Source organism: Lonchura striata, chromosome 19 (assembly GCF_050655825.1).
Source record: "Lonchura striata isolate lonStrDom1 chromosome 19, ASM5065582v1, whole genome shotgun sequence".
In the NCBI taxonomy this organism is placed as follows: Eukaryota; Metazoa; Chordata; class Aves; order Passeriformes; family Estrildidae; genus Lonchura; species Lonchura striata.
In genome coordinates this window covers 11,071,051-11,088,914 of record NC_140721.1, presented here as the reverse complement: position 1 = coordinate 11,088,914, position 17,864 = coordinate 11,071,051, and the positions used below count along the sequence as shown (strand labels likewise).

Here is a 17,864-nt window from a genome sequence, read left to right as displayed (position 1 = left end):
ACCAGGAGAGTCACTGCCAACTGGTGACTTGCAAGTGACGTATGAAGCACAATTATTTCGTAAATAGAAAAGGGAAGAAAAATGTTAAATATGCTTTTTTCACTAAATCTGAAGACACCTGAATTATTGACAACACTGAAAACAGGAATACTGTTCCTGCAGTGTGCTTTGTACCAATGTACCCAATCACTGCTAATGGCCAGCACAGTTTCTCAGTTCCTTCTGTGTACAAGTCAGTAATAACCAGAAACTGAAACTCTGTGGCTGTGTCATGACTGAGGAGGTTCTTCCTCACTCCCAACCCCCAGCTCTTTGGACAGCCAGTTGCCCAAGAGGAAGGCAATCCATGGCAGCAGGACTCCTGGCCCCATGAGCTCAGCCTGCTGGAATGTTGCTGCTCCTGTGTCCCCTGGGTCTTCCTCCTCCTGTGGGAGCAAGGGCAAAGCTGAAGGGGTTCCTGAGGATTTCTGGGGTGAGAAAAAAAAAAACAGAACATACCACAAAAATCCAAGTACTGCTTGTACCTCTGGGGACCTCCAGCCTTACCCGAATGACACTCAGCCCAGGCTACCAGGCAGTCTCACTCAAGCACTTCTGCAGCTCCATGTGCTCCTGTGCTGGCATCTCAAATGCATCCCTCTGTTTCAGGCCATGCCCTCTTCCTTTCAAAGGCTGCTGTGTCCCACTGGCTGCTGGCTCTGCCCCTGGGGCCTCTAGCCGAGGGTCTCCAGCCCTTGGGAGAGAGGTGGCAGCTGCCCACCGCACCCAGCAATGCTGTCCAGCACCTCTCTGGGCTGGACCTACCAACTTCTCCTATGGAAGTCAGTTTTGGCACCTCCGCAAGGAGATGCTTCCCATGCAAGAGGCTGGGATCCCCCAAAATCCGGGACAGAAGCTCCTCTTAAAATATTGGTCACAGGGGATGGGCTGGGGTTGGCTACCTGCTATTCCAAGGCAAATTAAATGAAGAGGGGACCAGGGACAGAGAAAGCCAAGACAAAAAGGATGGCACTGAAGATAAAAGAACAATGGCCTCTTACACACAGATGTAATCACTGAATCACAAAATGCTTTTGGTTGAAAGGGACCTTAAAGCCCATTTTGTTCCAGCCCCTGCCATAGACAAGACCAGGTTGGTCCAAGCCCCATCCCACCTGGCCTTGGCCACTTCCAAGGATCCAGGGGCAGCCACAGCTTCTCTGGGTAACCTGTGCCAGGGCCTCTACACCCTCACAGAGAAGAATTCCTTCCCAATATAGCTAACCTAGGTTTCCTCTCTCAGTTTGAACCCATTTCTCCTTGTCCTGTCACTGGCACACTGAGAGCTCATGTTGAGTTTTTTCAGCCTCAAGTCACCCCGAAGCCCAGAGCCTCAGCTGTTCTGCTGCTGTGCACTCACAGGCAGAGCATGGGGCCAGCAGCTGCCTGCCTTCCCCATAGCTCACTGGAGGGAAGCACAGGAGGGAGGAACTGGTGCTGCTGGTGGGACTGGTGAGGTGATGCCACCTGACATACCTGGGCTGGGGGAAGTAGAGAACATAATTCACTTATCTTGAGCATTTTTACAGCTTGCAACCTCCTCTGGAACTCTCAGTCTGGAAGACAAACCCTCACATAATAAAGCTGTGTCAGAGTTGAGAACAACTTGTAAAATTCTTCATTTGCTCTCCCATAGCCTCCTGCTCGTGTGACTCACACCACACTTCCTTATGCAACCACACTGCTGTCTCCAGGGATCTTTGGCCCTCCTGGTGAGAAACAGAGGGGCAGGGACTGGAGCAGTGTCTGGAAACCTCTGTCCCCATTCCCTGCAGATGGTGGAATAGGCTGCTGGAAGAACCTGGCCAGGACCAAGCTCTCTCTGCATCTTACAGGATGCTCAGCCTTCAGCCCTGGCCAGACTGTCACACACACACTGGGAAAGGACTGCTTCTTTTCCAAACTGCAGCTCTGGACTGAAACACCCAGGTCCCCTCTCAGCTGCAATCCAAGCCAGGATGTGACAGGAACTGGGAATCACAGCAATGCCTACAAACAACTGGGCTGTCAAAACCCAGGACAATCACTTCCTCTCCCTCTGCCTCCTCAGGTGTCACAGAGGTGCCATGAAAGCACAGTGAATTTACAGGAACCTCTGAAAAAAGCTGAGGTGCCTCCAGCACAGTGGGATTAACAATGGTGAGCAGGACGGAGGGAACACAGAATAATGAGGAACAGCACCTGCTCCCTGCCAGCACAGCATGGAACAGGAGTCCTGTAGGAAGGAGAGAGGGTGCCCATACACGTACACACATGAAGCTTTGGAAAGCTGAGAAAGGGAGTTAAAGCAAAGCTTCCTGGCTGCAGGGGTGTAATGGGTGCCCCAGGCGAGGTGGGTGGCCCCTGGCAGCTCCTCACTCCCTGCTTGGAGACTTGATTTTAATTGCTCATAAAACTCCAGCCATTGTTTGCAGTTGGAGCTCTCTGCACTCAGCATCTGCCTTAGGCAGAGATTTTTACTTTAATTTCAGCTAAAATGCTAGAGTTGGTCCTGGTGCATTTGAAGTGGAAGAACAAGTCCAATATTAAACAGGGGAAGTTAGAAGGAAAAAACCAGGAAAGATATTAGCCTTATTGTGATCCCAAATGAAACAGAAATAACCATCTCAAGCCTTCCACTAATTAGAGGCTAAAAATGCAATTGTCAGACCCCACAGTTACATGCAAAGCAGATTGTATGGGCTGGTCTTTTGTTATTTTAAACAAAATTACAGCTAAGAGGATTGTTTCTAATGAAGGCCATGACCAGCTGCTCTTCAACAACAGAACTCTTTTACTGCTGAATAACTATTAAAAAGAAAAGATCAGGCTACCAGAACCCCCAAATGTCACAGCAATACCAGATGATGGTGACAATTTGCCAAAGTATTCAGACTGCTCTGCAGCATGTAGGGATCATAATTTATGGTCTAACCAGGGGGAAAGGCTGAATTCCAAGATGCAGAATTACCCATGGATGAAGGGCTGCTGGAAGTGCAGATCAGAGGATCTCACAGGCACTCCCACATTAGCTGCTCAACAGGGACTCACAAAAAGTCCACTGCAAAAATATATAATAGCAGTGATGACAGACGGGACTGATGGGTGGCACTTTTGTCCCCAGCACTGCTGGGACCATGGCTACAACTGCCAGAGCTCAGCCAGCACACTTGGATAAGGAAGACCAATGCCATGTACTGATCCAAAGCAAAACCAGCTCACCTATGCAGCTTAAAGAACCCAAAGATAATAAAATAAAAGAATTCTTCAATATACCACAGTATTTATGCTAAGTATCGGTCCTGCTGACAAGGACAGATCTCAATCCAATTACTAGTAGATGAAGTTTCAGAATGGAATAAATTCCATCAAGCTTATGGGAAAAGTTGTCCTTTTTGTTGCTTGGAGTATTTTAAACTCCATTAAATAGTTGTTTTTAGTCCAGGTCTGAATACACAAATCTCCACAGGCTCTGGGAAAGCAGAGCTGCCCATGGTGCCCTCGGCACACCCCAGCCTCCAGCTGCTCTTGGAATCACAGACTGTCTCATGTTCAAAGTTACCCTACTTTGGAGATGTGAGGAGGGCAAGAGGGGAGGGGGCCACCTGCCATTACACTGCATGGCCCATCCCGAGTTCCAGGGGATGGCTTCAGGCAACACAGAGCAAGACATGGCCACTGCCTCACTTAGCCCATGGCACAGAACCACATCCCACAGCCACTAGGAGAAGGTCACAACTTGCAAACTCTTCCTGGTCATCCAACCTGGGAGTCAGGTGATGATTAAAATACCTTGAAAGCATTTTTCTTCATATTTCAAAGTAATCATGACTTCTTTGAAGGCTGCTGAAGGCTTCAGTTGCATTCCAAGTGGGAACATCTAGGTTTCAAACGTCGGATTGTTCCCAAGAGCTCAGGCCAGGACACATAAATCAGCTCTCTGCAGGGTTCAGGGAAAGCTGCCATAGCCAGGAACGCTCCTGACTGCACAGCAGTCCTCAAGCCCTCAAAAAACACACCCACATGTGGCCAGAGCTGGTCCTCATGCCTATTCCCAGGGCAAGCACATACAGCTGTCCAGGGACGATGCTGGAGGCCGGGATCAGCCACAAAGGGACACAGGGAACACTGGGACAGATTATCCAGGCCTGTAACTGACAGCCAGGCACAGGGGGAGAGGGACAGAATATGCCTGTGCCAGCTGCAAATGTGTGTGAGGATAAGGTTACACAGAGCAACAGGACAGAAACCAGAGCCCTGCTGGGACAGCAAATCCCCAAGGAAGTGCAGGAGGAGGAGCAGAGCAAAGGAGAGAACGGGCAGAGCGAGTTCAGGATTTCAGAAGCACAACTGCCACGGAGTCAAATCTCCCAAATGCTGAAGGTGAGGAGAATAACACGGAGATTTAGCCAAGCTCAGGGCTTTTGTAGCAGCAGTTCCAGGCTGAGGAGATGAGGGACTTCACTTTGACTGGGCTGTATCCAAGTGACTTATCATGGAATTGGGGAAAAAATCAGGCATAGGACATGAGTAGGAGCAGAAGTGAGCTTTGCTTTTAATGGAAGAGAAACTACACAGCATGAAGAAGGATTCAGAGGCAGGTGAGAAACTGAGCAAGGGGGAAAGAAGAATAGTGCAACAGGGAGGAACAGGCAGCACAGGGGCAGAGATCAGAGGGCAAACCAGAGGAGAACTTGTGCCTGGTGCAGGGAAAGGAGCAGAGTGCCAGGAAGAATGCAGAGAGGCAGGAGGGAATGCAGACATGGTATTTTGTCCTTCCCTCTCTAAAGAAACAAGGTCCTCTGCAGTAAAAAAGAAGGGGAAAGAAGGTAGGAGAGATCAGAGGAGTGCCCAGAGCAGCCGCAGGCTTAATGCACAATAATAGCAAAGGTCTGGTTTAGCAAAGCCCAGAGTAGCTCTGCCACAAGCCCTGAGCCTGCATGGCTGTGGGCAGGCCTGGACCCTAGAGCTGCCAAGGATGCACCACTGCCAAAAGGGAGAATGAACAGGAGAAATTTTGGGAAAGGAAATATATGAGGTAGCTGAAGATCACAGAGCTTGAGAAGAACAATGCAGACCCTGAGGCAGAGTTGCTGATGGGAACAGGGGTCACTGAGCTGAGCAGACATCACTGGAGCAGGAGCAACACTGGGGTACAGGAAGTTTTGGGGTTTGTGTTGCTGAACAGTGTAAAATGAGCACTGGTGAGGGTGGAAGGAACAGTGGAAGCCTTGGAAGGAAAGATGCAGGAATGTAGAAGAGGGTGTGGAAAGAGCTGGAGGGGAAATAGATGCTGGGGGAAGAAAACACCACCAAAATCTAAAAAATGCTGAATTCGATAGGCTGGGCCAGGGATACACCTGGAGCCAAGACCTGACAGTCACCTCTGTGTCAGGCTCAGGGGACAGCTTAGCCTGGGGACACTGTCAAAGCAGAGCAATGACAAGTTGTTTTGCAGAAGAGTGAAAGAACTGGGGAGGGGGAGATCCATAAGGTGTATCAAGCTGCAGGATCATGTCCCCAGCTCTGTCCCATCCTTTCCTCTGCCACATCTTGCTCAGCCAGGAGTCAGGAGAGATTGATACATAAGGAGCCAGAAAACAGTTTATATCATGTACAAGATGGAACAAAATTATCTTTAAGATCCTTTTCAAACTTGCATTCTGTGAGTCTGTGAGATGGAGGTGCACAGGCAGATTCTGACAGACCCCAGCTGCAGGGTCCAGCGGTGTCATCCAGACGCCGTCAAGGTGTACGGGATAATGAAGGAAGAGAACAGAACCCAGCACTTTGCCAGACCCTTAACAATCACTGCTATCCATCTCTGCAATGATTTGAAGCATAATTAATTTCAGCAGCCTGCCTGCCAGCTGACTCTGCTCTTTACATTAATGACAGTGAAATAGGAGTTTCAAGGGGAACGCAATGACTGTGAAGGAAGCAGAGCCAGGAGCAGGAGTTTCTCAGCTCATCTCCCCTGTCCTCCCGAGGCTGAGGCGCTGCAGCCCCGGGGCTGGGGCAGCCGGTGGCACCAGGTGGCAGCAGCACACCGGGGATGGTCCCCTGCCAGGGCAGCATCTGCCTCCTCTGTGCTCGGAGGTGCTGCCATCCCCGCACCGATTCATCCCCACCGCAGCCGGCGCAGGCCCCTCAGCCTTCTCCATGGGAGGAACCACGAGCGGGAGAGCCCTGCTGCCCCCGCGCCATGCCCACCCCACGGGCCTTTCATCCCGAGCTGACAGAGAAGGAATTAAAAGCTAAGGCTCCAAGCTGAACTCCATAACCAAGAGCTGACAGAGACAGGAAGCACAGCTTTGGCAAACATTTTCAAAGTTGCCTGTAACTCCAGCCTGTTGTTCTCCAGCTTTGTTTGCTTTTCTTTAAAAAAGCAGTTGGGACATTTCAAGTGACAATTAAGCCTTTATTCAAATGCAAACAATTGCCCGGTCCCTACCCAAAGCAGATGGACCATCCCAGTGCAGTGCAGGCTCCCGCCTGCTCCTGAGTCCTGCAGCTCCGAAGGGAGCCCGTGTGAGCTGCGGCTCCCTCTCATGCTGCCCTGGCCCCTCCGTCCACACCGTGCTGACTTCAATTCAGCCTCGGGAAGGAAGCAGCAACAGCTTCAAGGAAATGGTGCCTGCACTACTGAGGTCACATCCCAAGTCTCCAGGCCAGAGAAGTGCTGTCTAAACTGCTCTCTACAGAAACACTCAGTTCTCATTATGCACAAGGAGAATTCACCTTTAACTCCCATCAGCTTGGTGAGCCTCTGACAGCCACAGTTTTTTCTGAAAGGCAATGTTTGTGGCTGCAGAAAAAACCTGAGATATGCAACCCAAACACAACAGAAGGCTTTGAAATCCAAAGATAAAGTCCTGAAGTGTGTCATTTCCCCTCCCTACCCCACTACAAGTCTTCCCAGCCAAACTCAGGGCTTTCCCAAACACCCATGTCCAATATCCTGGCATTCAATATGAGAGTGCTTCAAAATAATTTCAACCAAACAGCAGCAACACAACATCAGCCCTGTTGTTATTACAAATGTAACTGTTATTATTTTATACAAGTGCATAAACATACCCATGAGGTATTACTTTAGGAGTCCCAATGTTTCTGAGGCATGTTCCTGCAGCCAGGGGACAGTATGGATGGGGGGAACTATAGCCCTTGGTAAAGGGCAGCCAGGACACCTTTGGCATCTAAAATGGTGCCTGCCTGCAAGGATCTGGAATCTCTGCTGGGACAGTCAATAGAAACAGTGTCTGAAAGCAGAAAATACTGCTTTTATTCCAGGTGATCACATAACACTACTGGGATTCACAGCCATGTGACAGTCATGCTTCAGCTCCAGCTGAGGCTCCTCAGCTCTGGAAACTCACGCTGGCTGGTTGGAGGCAGACCCCAGGCCAAAGCTGAAGTGTCACTATTCACCACAGGCAAAATTTTTAGGAAAGCCTGTTTTCCCCAAGGGTAGTTTTCTTCCACAGGAATAAAATGAAGCATCTTTTAGTAATCCACATAAACACATATGTGAAGAAGCTATGACTGAAACCATCAGCAGGTCTGAGAGGAAGGACAAGGAAGCATCAGGATTTATTCTCTTGACTCACCCAGACCAAGCCCAGTTTCCCCAGCAGCCTTCTCAAAAGCAACAAGGATGATACTGTCCCAGGCCCTGCAGCACTGACCCTTGAAATGTGGCTGGGAACATACAGCTAAATGCTCCTCCCTGCTCCTGGGGCAGAGCCAGTTCCTCTCCAAAACTTGCAATAATTGTGCCATCATCACATTAAGTTCCCAGCTCCCCCTTTCATAGGAAGAACCTCTAAAATAGAGCAATGAACATCTGCTCAGGGTTTTTACCATCAAACTACAGAAGACCACAGGAGGAGATGAAAACCCTTGAGAGTTATTAATAAGCTAAGAGCTCACTTTCAATTGCATGTCCAACCTGAACATGATCAGAGCTGTTGGCTCCCATGGAAACCCTGAGTTTGCAGGCACTGTCTCCTGATGGTTTATTATGTCGACAGCCTGGACATCCTCCTTTCCAAGGAACCCTCTCAGGGCTTTGTGTTGCCACAGCTCTTCTTCACAACCAGGCAACGAACTTGAAAACTTGGCCTCCATGAGGCTTCTCTGGAGGTGGTATCCCTCCCAAAACCAAGCAAAACCTCACCTGGTGTTTAACACCCCTTCCCCTGCCCCCAAAGTTTAAGAAGGTTAAATCAGAGCCTTTGGTCTTTAATTTCCAGGTGTCTGGAGCTTTTCAAAACTGGTTTGCACTTCAGCAATGGAAAATCCCATGAAGGTAGTGCCTTGCACACTGACCTGCTTTCATTAATAACCTCATCTCAAAGGATGTGGGCAGGTCAGCAAGTTCAGCTGAGCTTAAGTGCTGCCATCTCGTGCTCTCTCTAAGCACGAGCTTAACTGCTTCTAAAAACAGCACTGGCCATGCCGGCTGCTCCAAAGGCACTCTTAGAAAGGGAAATCCCCAGCCAATTGATACAAGGGAAGAGAAGGCAATTTGATATAGATAGCAAGTCCCCAGCTTATCTAGCAGCAAGAGCTGCTCAAATTCACACACGCTGTCCCTTCCCTGCTGGCAGCTTCCAGCAGGACAAGGGATGAAGGTGGCCACATGCTGAGCTCAGTAATGAGAGGAGCCAGAGTACTGATTCTCATCTGCTGCAATTCACACAGGGAACAGAGCCTGGGGTTCATAACTGACTATAATAAAACTCATTAAGGATCAAATTCCTACCTTTGCAAGGTTTAGGATAAGACTGCATTGCATCAGACTTTGTCTAACACAAAGACAAATCTCAAGAAGGACTGGGATTTTTATCATCTTTGCCCAAACACGAGGCAGTTCCCTTCCTCCTGACAGTGCATCACTGACATGCACTGATGGAACCCCACAGTCACTGACACCAGTGGCAGCTCTATCAGCAATTCCAGCTGAATCCAGGTTTTCCCCAGCACTGTGTTTTCACTCCAGCCCATGTTGCCAAAAAGGCCAGCGTCCTGGGCTCCAGCCCCAGAGAACAGGTGGAATGGAAAGCTGGAGTCGCAGCACTCAGTGCAACATCCCACTCCCAGCTTCTATCATTCCTGTAGCATCCTTCGCTGTAGGATTTTGGGGGTGGGAGGAAGCAGGAGTGGCCAGCACAAGGGCAGCAGGACCTGCTGGGCTGCTGCTCCCCAGGGAATTCCAAGGAGGAACTGGCTGTTCATTCCAGCTTCGGTTTTGAATACTTCGTCATTAGTAAAACATGCTGAAAATGTGACTTCCTCTGCCATGAGACCTATTGAAGCTTTTCACAGAAGTCTAAGGAACTTCCTCTTGTATTTCAATAGAAGACAAGCTCACAGGAAGAACAGTTCCTCTCATACTTCTGGGAATTCCTCTAGTAAAAACACCTATTAAAGAAGGAATGATGCACTGGAACAAAGAGAAAGGGAGATGGGGAATTCGCTTGTCCATAAGTCTGTGGTTTATTATAAAAGAAAACTATGAATCCACTTCACAGCACAGAACCACTTTTACTTCCTCTTTTGCCTCATTTAGCAATGGCAACAAAAGCTCTCTGCAGAGTTTCCTAATGAGCTAAATCTGCATAGAACCTCTGCATTCAAGAGTTTCACATTAAAAAAATAATCTCAATTTGCTCTTTGCTGAGCAAAACAGGCTCTGTCTGGGATCATCTTAGCCAGCATCCAAAGGTGCTTAGCTACCCACTTTTGTTTGGAAATGCAGGCATGAGACAGCAGGGAGGGATTCATCTGCTCACTGGCATACTGGGAAAAGTGGCACTCCCTGGAGAGTCCCAATAGATTAACTTTCCAATTCCAGAAAGGGGAAAGAACAAAGAACAGGGTAAGGAAGACATAACCTTGTGCTAGCCCAAGGAAGTGCAAAGGACAGCAGGGAGAGATATGAGTCGCTTACTGGCACATCCCAGCCCTGGCATCCACTTCCCATGGATCTGCATCCAGCCTGTGCTGGCTGCCTGCCCGTAACGTGGCATTCCCTCTGGCAGCTGCCTGCAATATGTCTCCAGGCTGCCCTATAACAAGCACAGTACCTTGGATGCTGGGAGCTACCAACTCCCCGAGGAATGCTCAGTGGTATGAGTCAGCCACAGGCACCAGGAAAGACGTGACCAATTCTTCAGGCCAAAGCAGACCTGTTCATTCAGTTCTTCTAGTCATGTATTGCCTCAAAGTCCTGCAGAGGTTTCTCTGCGGCCCCTGCTCCTCCCTACATCCATCTAATGTCAGCCTGAGGCAGCTCTACTAGTTACCCCTTCCTGCACCAAGACTCATCCCTCACCTTCAGCAAACTGCAAAGCTCCTCTCCGGCACAGTTCTTTGTGCTCCCAACCAGCTGTGGGAGACAAAAGATCTGCTCTTCCAGGGCAATAATCCCCAGTATCACTACATCACACAGAAACAGCCAGCATCCCTGTGGAATGCTTATGGCAAAGATGAACTGTGCCCAGGTCACCCCTTTGAAAGACACTTCCCCCAAACACCTCCCATTGTACTCACTGGGCATGGTGAACACCCAGCTCCAAGGATCCCAAGTGCCAGGATGAGCAGAAGTGGAATTGTCACAAAGCAAAGCTGCTGCAGCAACAGCTTTGCTGAAGGAACCCTTTCTCCTGTGGGCAGGAGCTTTTGACATCCTTGAGGGATGGTGCAATCCCGCAAAGATGCCGAGAACGTCTGGGACTCGCTCTTGGGTCCCCTTGGGGATTTCTGCACCCCTTTACAGTGCCTGGGAGTCTCCCATGGCCCCTTCTCTCACCACAGCAGTTCTAACGAAAAGATCCTCTATTCTTGCCATTATGTGCCCTTTAGGATGTACCAAGGGTTCAACATCCCCTAGAAAATAGGGACTTCACAGCACAAACAAGCAGTTCTCCTTGGAAATCGAGGGACTTTCTCTTCCTGTAGGCAGCTATATGCAAACATGCACCCTCAGGGCACAGCGATAACAAACATTCAGAGGCCAATGCAATTTCACCTAAGTTAAGAGGCAGCAAGGCCCTGAGCAGGGCAGCAGTGAGGGAGCTGGAGTGCAAACAGGAAGGATATGGTTATCCTGGGTATGATAAAACTCCCTCAATGTAGTAACAAAATTACTTTATAAAGGCACTTTACCCTGTAAGCTGTAGCATCAACCAAGGCTGGCAGTGTCAGAGCTGGCATCAGTACCAAAATTCCCAATCAGCTGCTCACCATTCAGCTCAGCTAGGCTACAACTTCTTTGGGAAGAGCCACTGCTGACCTCAGCTTTTGTCCCTCTCCCTGCACATGGTGTTATTCCCTTTCTGCAGAAGGGAGAGGGGCAACAGGCAGAGGCCCTGGCACTTAGTGGAATCCTGGTCTAGAGGAGACGTTTCCTTGCTACAAGCAAGATGAGAATTCTCATTGCCCAGACTCCCTCTCACTGTATCCACCTTCCCTGGCTGGGTTTGCACACACATCCATAACCTCAAGATATCACCTGTTTGTCAGAGGAGATGTGTAGACACAAGGAACCTTCTTTTCCAAGAGAAGTTACCTCTTGTGAAGGGGTGGATATGAAAAGCACAAGCCAGGACTTCCTGACAGGAAAATATTAAGCACTGGCACTTTCCAGGAGCAGCAGATCTTCCCTCCACAGGAGGTCAGTGATGAAGAGCCCAGTGAAGGTGAGACAAATGTTTGCAGAGGACTGAGAAAAACATTATTTAGAAGGACAAAGGATCCAAATACACAGAAGGAAAAGCTGATACCCCAGAAAGAGGAGCCAGAATTAATCTCTCTGCAGGGTGCCCAGCCGTCCCACGGTCCATTGGGATTGCAGGGAAATGGCTGCCCTGGAGCACACAGACAGACACACTCATCACACCAGAAGTCAGCAGCAGCTCCCCAAGTCACAAGTACCATAGCTTTTAAAAAACAAAGCAGTACTGAACTATAGCATCAAAGGAAATTAATCCCACATACAGAGGACATAAGTCTTGGGCTGTAAGAAACCCTGAAGCAGCACTGGAGAGGGAATGTACGGCTGAAAAGGGTCCAGACCTACCTAAGGGCACAGGAAAGCTGGCAAGAGGACAGAACCCATGAAAGGAGGAAAGTTTAATATCCCAGGTCACTGGGAATGTACCACAGACACAGCATCCCAGTGGTACGTAAAGCAGCTTCAAAAACATCTCTAGTGGTTCCACAGGAGCTCACCAACTCCCACTTTGCTGTGTTTCTTCCCACCAAACCCCCAAATACCTCACACCTATTCTTCCCCCATCCAAACACAGTCTCTGTCCGGGCACATACAGGCTGCTCCATCCCACATCCAACTTCAGCCTCTCTGGGCCTCATCCCTGAAGAGACTCATTTCTACTGCCCCAAGCCTCAATTCCAGGACAGCACAGGCTTTTTGGCCTGTGTCCAGATGCTATGGGCTTGCTCCAAAGTTTTCAGGAAAAACAGAACATTTTAGCCTTTGGGAAGTTCATTCTGCCATTTGGGAAGGAAGACAGAAGTGCCTCTGGCACGGGGGCAGCTGCAGGCCTGACCTGGGGGAGGCTGGCTGGCTGGAAAGCAGAAGTGAGTATAAGCCCAAATGATGCTGACTGGGGTGAGAAGCAACAACTTCAGGGCTCCTCACATCCTCCTAAAGCTCCTCCTGAGCACCTCATAAGGCACCCACAGGGTGATGAAGCTGCCAGGTGGTGCTGGCAGCCAAGCTGAGCTGCAAGAAGTACGGGCATGACCCAGGCTCCAGGCTAGCAGTCAGCCATGCTCTCCCAGGGTACCCTCAGTGAGACAGTCTCCAAACTGGGTGTAGGTGTCTTATAAATGAGATACTAAACAGGACAACACTGCTCTTGTTCCCATCAAAACAGTGAAACAGACCCCACCTGGCTCTGTCACACTAGTGGCCCTGAGTGCTATGTGCCAGTCATGCTCCTGCAATAAGGAGACTTCTGCTGAGTCCTTTGAAAGATTAAAAAATTTTTTTTTGCAAATCCAGGCAGCACAGTTTTAACAACAGGGACAACTGAATAGATTCAGGCTGGATTGCCAGAAGGCACTCATCCACTTGAGGGAAGCTGTCTACTTCAACAAGTTTCTAGAATAAAACAAACCAACAAAACCCTCTTAAGCTTCCAGAAGGAACAATGCAAACTGCAGCCCTTGCTCGCTTGGAGCAATCCTTAGCTTCAGCAGGGACCATCAGGAAAAGGCTGGCAGAGCCTAAGCAATTGAACTGACTATGGAGTAGAAATAATTTGAGGGTCCTTACCATAAAGCTAACAGGCAGTGCCATGTCCAAGCACGTTCTGAGAACAATTCCACAATTTCATTTTGCAGCAAAGAACTGGTCAGGTTGGAAAAGGAACAAAGACCAAACTTCCCAGCCAGTGTTGTTCTGACAGCATGAAATGGCAGAAAGCTGAGCTCTAGAGAATACCCTGCTGCAGTTCTGGGCTTAAGTTCAGCTACAAGACTTTGCCCCCGAGCAGATAAGTTGTGAGCCATGTCTACCTCTGTCCCTGCCGCAGGCACAGGCTCCTCTGAGGCAAGGAGGAGCTGACAGTGGTCAGCAGCCTCAGCAAGAGTCACCAGATTTGGCTCTTGCTCCATTTCAGACAGAGGTACCCAGTATGTCGCCTGTACTTTGTTATCAGAATATTCCCACCTACATTATTCCTAGCAAATCCCATTCCCAAGAATTAGGAAAACCTTAGCCCTAACTGCCATCCTTCCTGTGAATGCTGTGCCTGTCTCTGAGGTGGGATCAGATCCGCACCCTTGCAAGAGACAGCACAGTGTTTCTGTCCCCCAGGAAATGTTGGCAAAACCAGAACTCTTGTCGTGTGTGGCTGGGCCAGCCAACCATCGTGGGTGTGCAGTGCCTGAGATCAGCTGTGTCACACACACTGCTGAGCAAACACTCCACCTAGAAGTGAAGCAATAGGATCCACGAGGGAAGGCAGATCAGGAATGCTCTCCATCAGAGACTAAAGGGAATAAAGCGCCTACAAAAGCTCACAACATAAAAGGAAACCTCTGAGGCCAGAAACTTGATACATGTTGAAACAGAATATACTGACAAATAACTCTCCTCTCTTGGGATATGCCCTGGGCAGGCTTCTCTCTTGAAGAAGAAGAAATTCGAGGGCATCTCTCAACTAAGAAAGAGCAATACAGACAAAGTAATAAGTAACAACAAAGGCCTTAGAGCTGTTAAGAGTGGGAACTGTCAGATTAGTTGTGCTGATGCTCTGTCCCACCAATGTTACCTCTGTCTGGAAAGGCTGAGGCTGCTCCCAGACCCATCACACACAGATCACTGCACAATGACATTGCAAAACACACCCCATTAAAACTATCCCCACCCCTCTGGAAGGAGCTCCTCCAGCTCCGAGGCAAACCCAGGTATGTCAGAGCAACGGGAGGCTGCACATCAAACCTCAGCACTTCCTTCTGGGCAGAAATTCACCATCTTGAGGGAAAGCATCCCCCTTTCCTTGGATTCGGCTCTGGGCAGTGTGAATGCAGTTGTACTCATTGCTTGGGACAGGACAGGGACCAAATCTCCCTGGAAAGTAGGCCTGAGCAGGCATTTGCTATTTATAAGCTAATTATCTGATCCCTCCGGAGGGAAATCCTATCCTTTGGGGCTGTTGGGAGTGTGTGGAACTGCGAGAACGTCAGGGAGGAACAGGAGGGAAGCAATGACACTGGCCAGGAGCGTGCTCCAAGTGATGAGACAAAATTCTGCCCTGCTCCATCACAGCCCCAGCATCCTCCTGAGGAACAGGCCACTGACTATCAGCAGGGATTAATCTGTTATGCTAATTTGTTAAGAGCAAAGTAACTTTTAAAATAGCTCTCATCTCCATTCACCATTATCTAAAAAGGGCTCTGATCTAGTTCTGTAAAGAGCGACAAGTCTCACAGTAAGAGACCACTAGAAATCCAAAAAACACACAGGGACCTGGCTGGCTGGAGTGGAGCTGCCTCAGAAGGGGAAAGGTATGAACTTTCATAATTCTGATAATTATTAATTCCTTGGAGGACCATGTCCTGAGAAGTTGAGTGTGCTTTGCAAGTATGCAACACTGATTTCTTTCCTTCTGTTCACATTTCTCTCTCACCAAAATAACCTGGGTTAGATGACACTGCTGGATTTTCCTGTGAAACAATGCTCAGTCATTTCCAACACCACTGCACAGCCTCAGTGCAACCACACACACCCCAAAAAAATCTCATTTCTCTCTACCCTCCTTTTTCCTCACCTACCAAAGTCTTAACTGAGAACAAACCTCTCCCTCTCCACTGACAGCAGCCTCTGAAAGAAACTGGAGACAGCAAAGAGGGATGGAAATAACTCTGTCTCAAACAGCACAGGCTAAACCCACATCTCTTAGAGAAGGCCCAATTCCCAGAGCAATCCTCACCCACAGGGTGGACTAGAGTCATCCAGGCCTGCCTCCAGGTGAGCAGAGCTCAGCAAGACACAGGCACCAGGCGGAGGAAAGGCTGCTCACATCATCCCTGTGCTCCCCAGCACTGGCATCAGGGAGACTTTGAGAAGCCCCACGTAATCAAAAAAAAACAAAAAAACAAAACAAAAAAAAAAAAAACACAAAAAAAAAAAAAAAAAAAAAAAAAAACAAGAAAAAAAAAAGCAGGCCAGTGCATATTTGGCAGATTGAGATCACAATAAAAGCTGGCACAGCAGCATTCTCCAAAGATCTGCCCCTAAAGCTTCCCTTGATGGGTTTTGGGTTTGGTTTTTTTCCTTTTACCTTGTTATAACCAAATCTGACAGGTAAGTTACACTATTGTTGAGGCAGATGGGCTGGACAGACCCTGCCACAAAACCCACAGCAGTGACACCTCTGAGGAAATGTCACAGTCAAGGCTCTCTCAAAAAATTAAATAACTGTCACAGCCAGATAAACAGATTCCTGAGAATGCAGCAAAGAAAAGGGGAACCCAGATGTTCCTAGAAATTTATAAGTGAAACTTTTAACTTTATTTCACAGTTTACTTAGATGTACATCGTCCAGCCAACACCATTAAAGACACCAGAGCCACCTCACAGACCCCCAGGCAGAGCAGACCCCAAACTCCTGGGGCTGTGAGCCCAGGTGCTTTTATTAAAAAAAAAAGAAAGATATCGAGCCTCCATGTAAAAGTTTGCAGCCAATACAAAGTCATCACTGACTTAGGGAAGTTTGCTCTTATGCTGGCATCTCTATCACCTAAAGATATACATTTTGGAATCTCTTTGGTATATGCATTTTGTGTACATTGCCACATTCATGAACCAAGGCAAAAATTCCTGCTTCCCAGGACAGAGCCCACTTCTCCCTCCCTTGTTTCTCTGTTCCCATTTCAGACTCTTCCTGAAGTTTGCTTTCTCTGGTAAAACAGATGTGGTCTCCCCAAAGTCCACTGCCAAACTAACCAGGCCACAGCATCGGATTCTCATTTCCCATTTTTTACTCAGCACTCCGAGTTGTTCATGCAGTTCCTCAGCTTTTACCTGTCAGCTTCCTTCAAGTCATTGCCAAAATCACCCTCAGGATCCTTATGAGACAGTTAACATAACATGCCCAACAACGTTCTAGGATCCCCCGATTTACCATGAATTATTTTGAGTTAGTTCCAGTTCAGTTAATTCAGCAGGAAACCCCAAAGGCATCACATCAGCTGCTTTAGGGAAGCCAATGTTTACAACACAGCTGAGGGGATTCTAAATAAATGTCAAACCTGCATCACCATCTCCACACCAAACTTCATCCAGCCGCAGTTCCAAACCAACACACTGGAGTGTGGCCTCCAGGGGGGCACCGGGCAAACCCCACCGCATGCGGGAAAGAACCAGCTCCGTACCGCTACCCCGGATCTCTGTGGCACAACAATCTCCCACCCGCCAGGCACCTCCAGGCGGGACCTCCAGGGCCCCGGCGCGGGGGAACGGGAGAGGCGGGCGAGCCGTGCCGCAGCTCGGCCCGGAGAAGGGCTCAGGCCCCGCGGCAGGGCCGGAGCGGGCAGGGCCGGCCCCAGCGGGAGCTCCGCGCCCCGTTCCCCCGTGACCCCGCCTCCGCCCGCCGGCCACACCGCGGAACCTCCGCTGCAGCCCGGCCCGCAGGGCCGCCGCCGCCTCAGCGCCGCTGCCACCGGGCGGTGCCGCCCCCCACGGACAGGCCCCGGGGAGGCCGCGCTCACCCGGCGGCGGGGAGAAGGAGCGGGGCCGCGGCGGGCGGCGGCCCGGGGAGCGGCGCCGGGGCCAGGCGGCAGGAGGGGAGCGGGGGCGGAAGTCCCGGGCAGCCCCGGCCTCACCTGTCCCGGCGGGTCCCGCCCGGCTCCGGCCGCGCCGCTCCCGCCTCTGCCGCGTGCAACTCCCGCCCGGCCCCCCCGCGCCGGCCCGCGCGCCCCGGCCAATCAGCGCCCGGCACCGCCGGCGCCACTGGCCAATCGGCGGAGAGAACGCGTCCCCGCCCAGCGCCACCGGCCGCCGGGCCACGCCCACCCACCCTCCCGCCAGGCCTATCCCGTGACATGGGAGGGGGCGGTGCCTGTCGCCCGGCGGCCAATGAGAAATCACAGCGCGTCCCGCCGCAGCCAATCGGCGGCCGCCCAGCGCCGTTCCTCAGCGAGGGCGGGCGGGGGCGGCGGGGCCGTGCTGTCACGTGGCCGCCGGCGGCGGGGAGCCCCGTCAGACCGGGGGTCCCGGGCGGCCCGCGGGCCCGGGCAGCGCCCGGGGGAAACCGCTGGGCAGCGGTGGGGCGGGGCCGCTGCCTCCGGGCCAGGCCTCGCGTTCTGCG

The 17,864-nt window shown here is 50.4% G+C and overlaps 1 protein-coding gene across 2 annotated transcripts in view; it reads right to left on the bottom strand.

Moving 5' to 3' along the window:
* The window catches only part of MTMR4 (myotubularin related protein 4), a 55,471-nt gene extending 37,984 nt beyond the window's left edge, over positions 1–17,487 (bottom strand). Inside the window, exon 1 of one of the 2 annotated variants that reach the window (XM_021540389.3) lies at positions 17,380–17,487. The gene's annotated coding sequence lies outside the window, so the exon portion shown is untranslated. Of the gene's footprint in view, positions 1–16,806; positions 16,946–17,379 lie in introns of those variants that run through there. The other variant, XM_085557642.1, reaches the window with a different exon arrangement.
* Between the last annotated feature and the right edge of the window lie 377 nt (positions 17,488–17,864).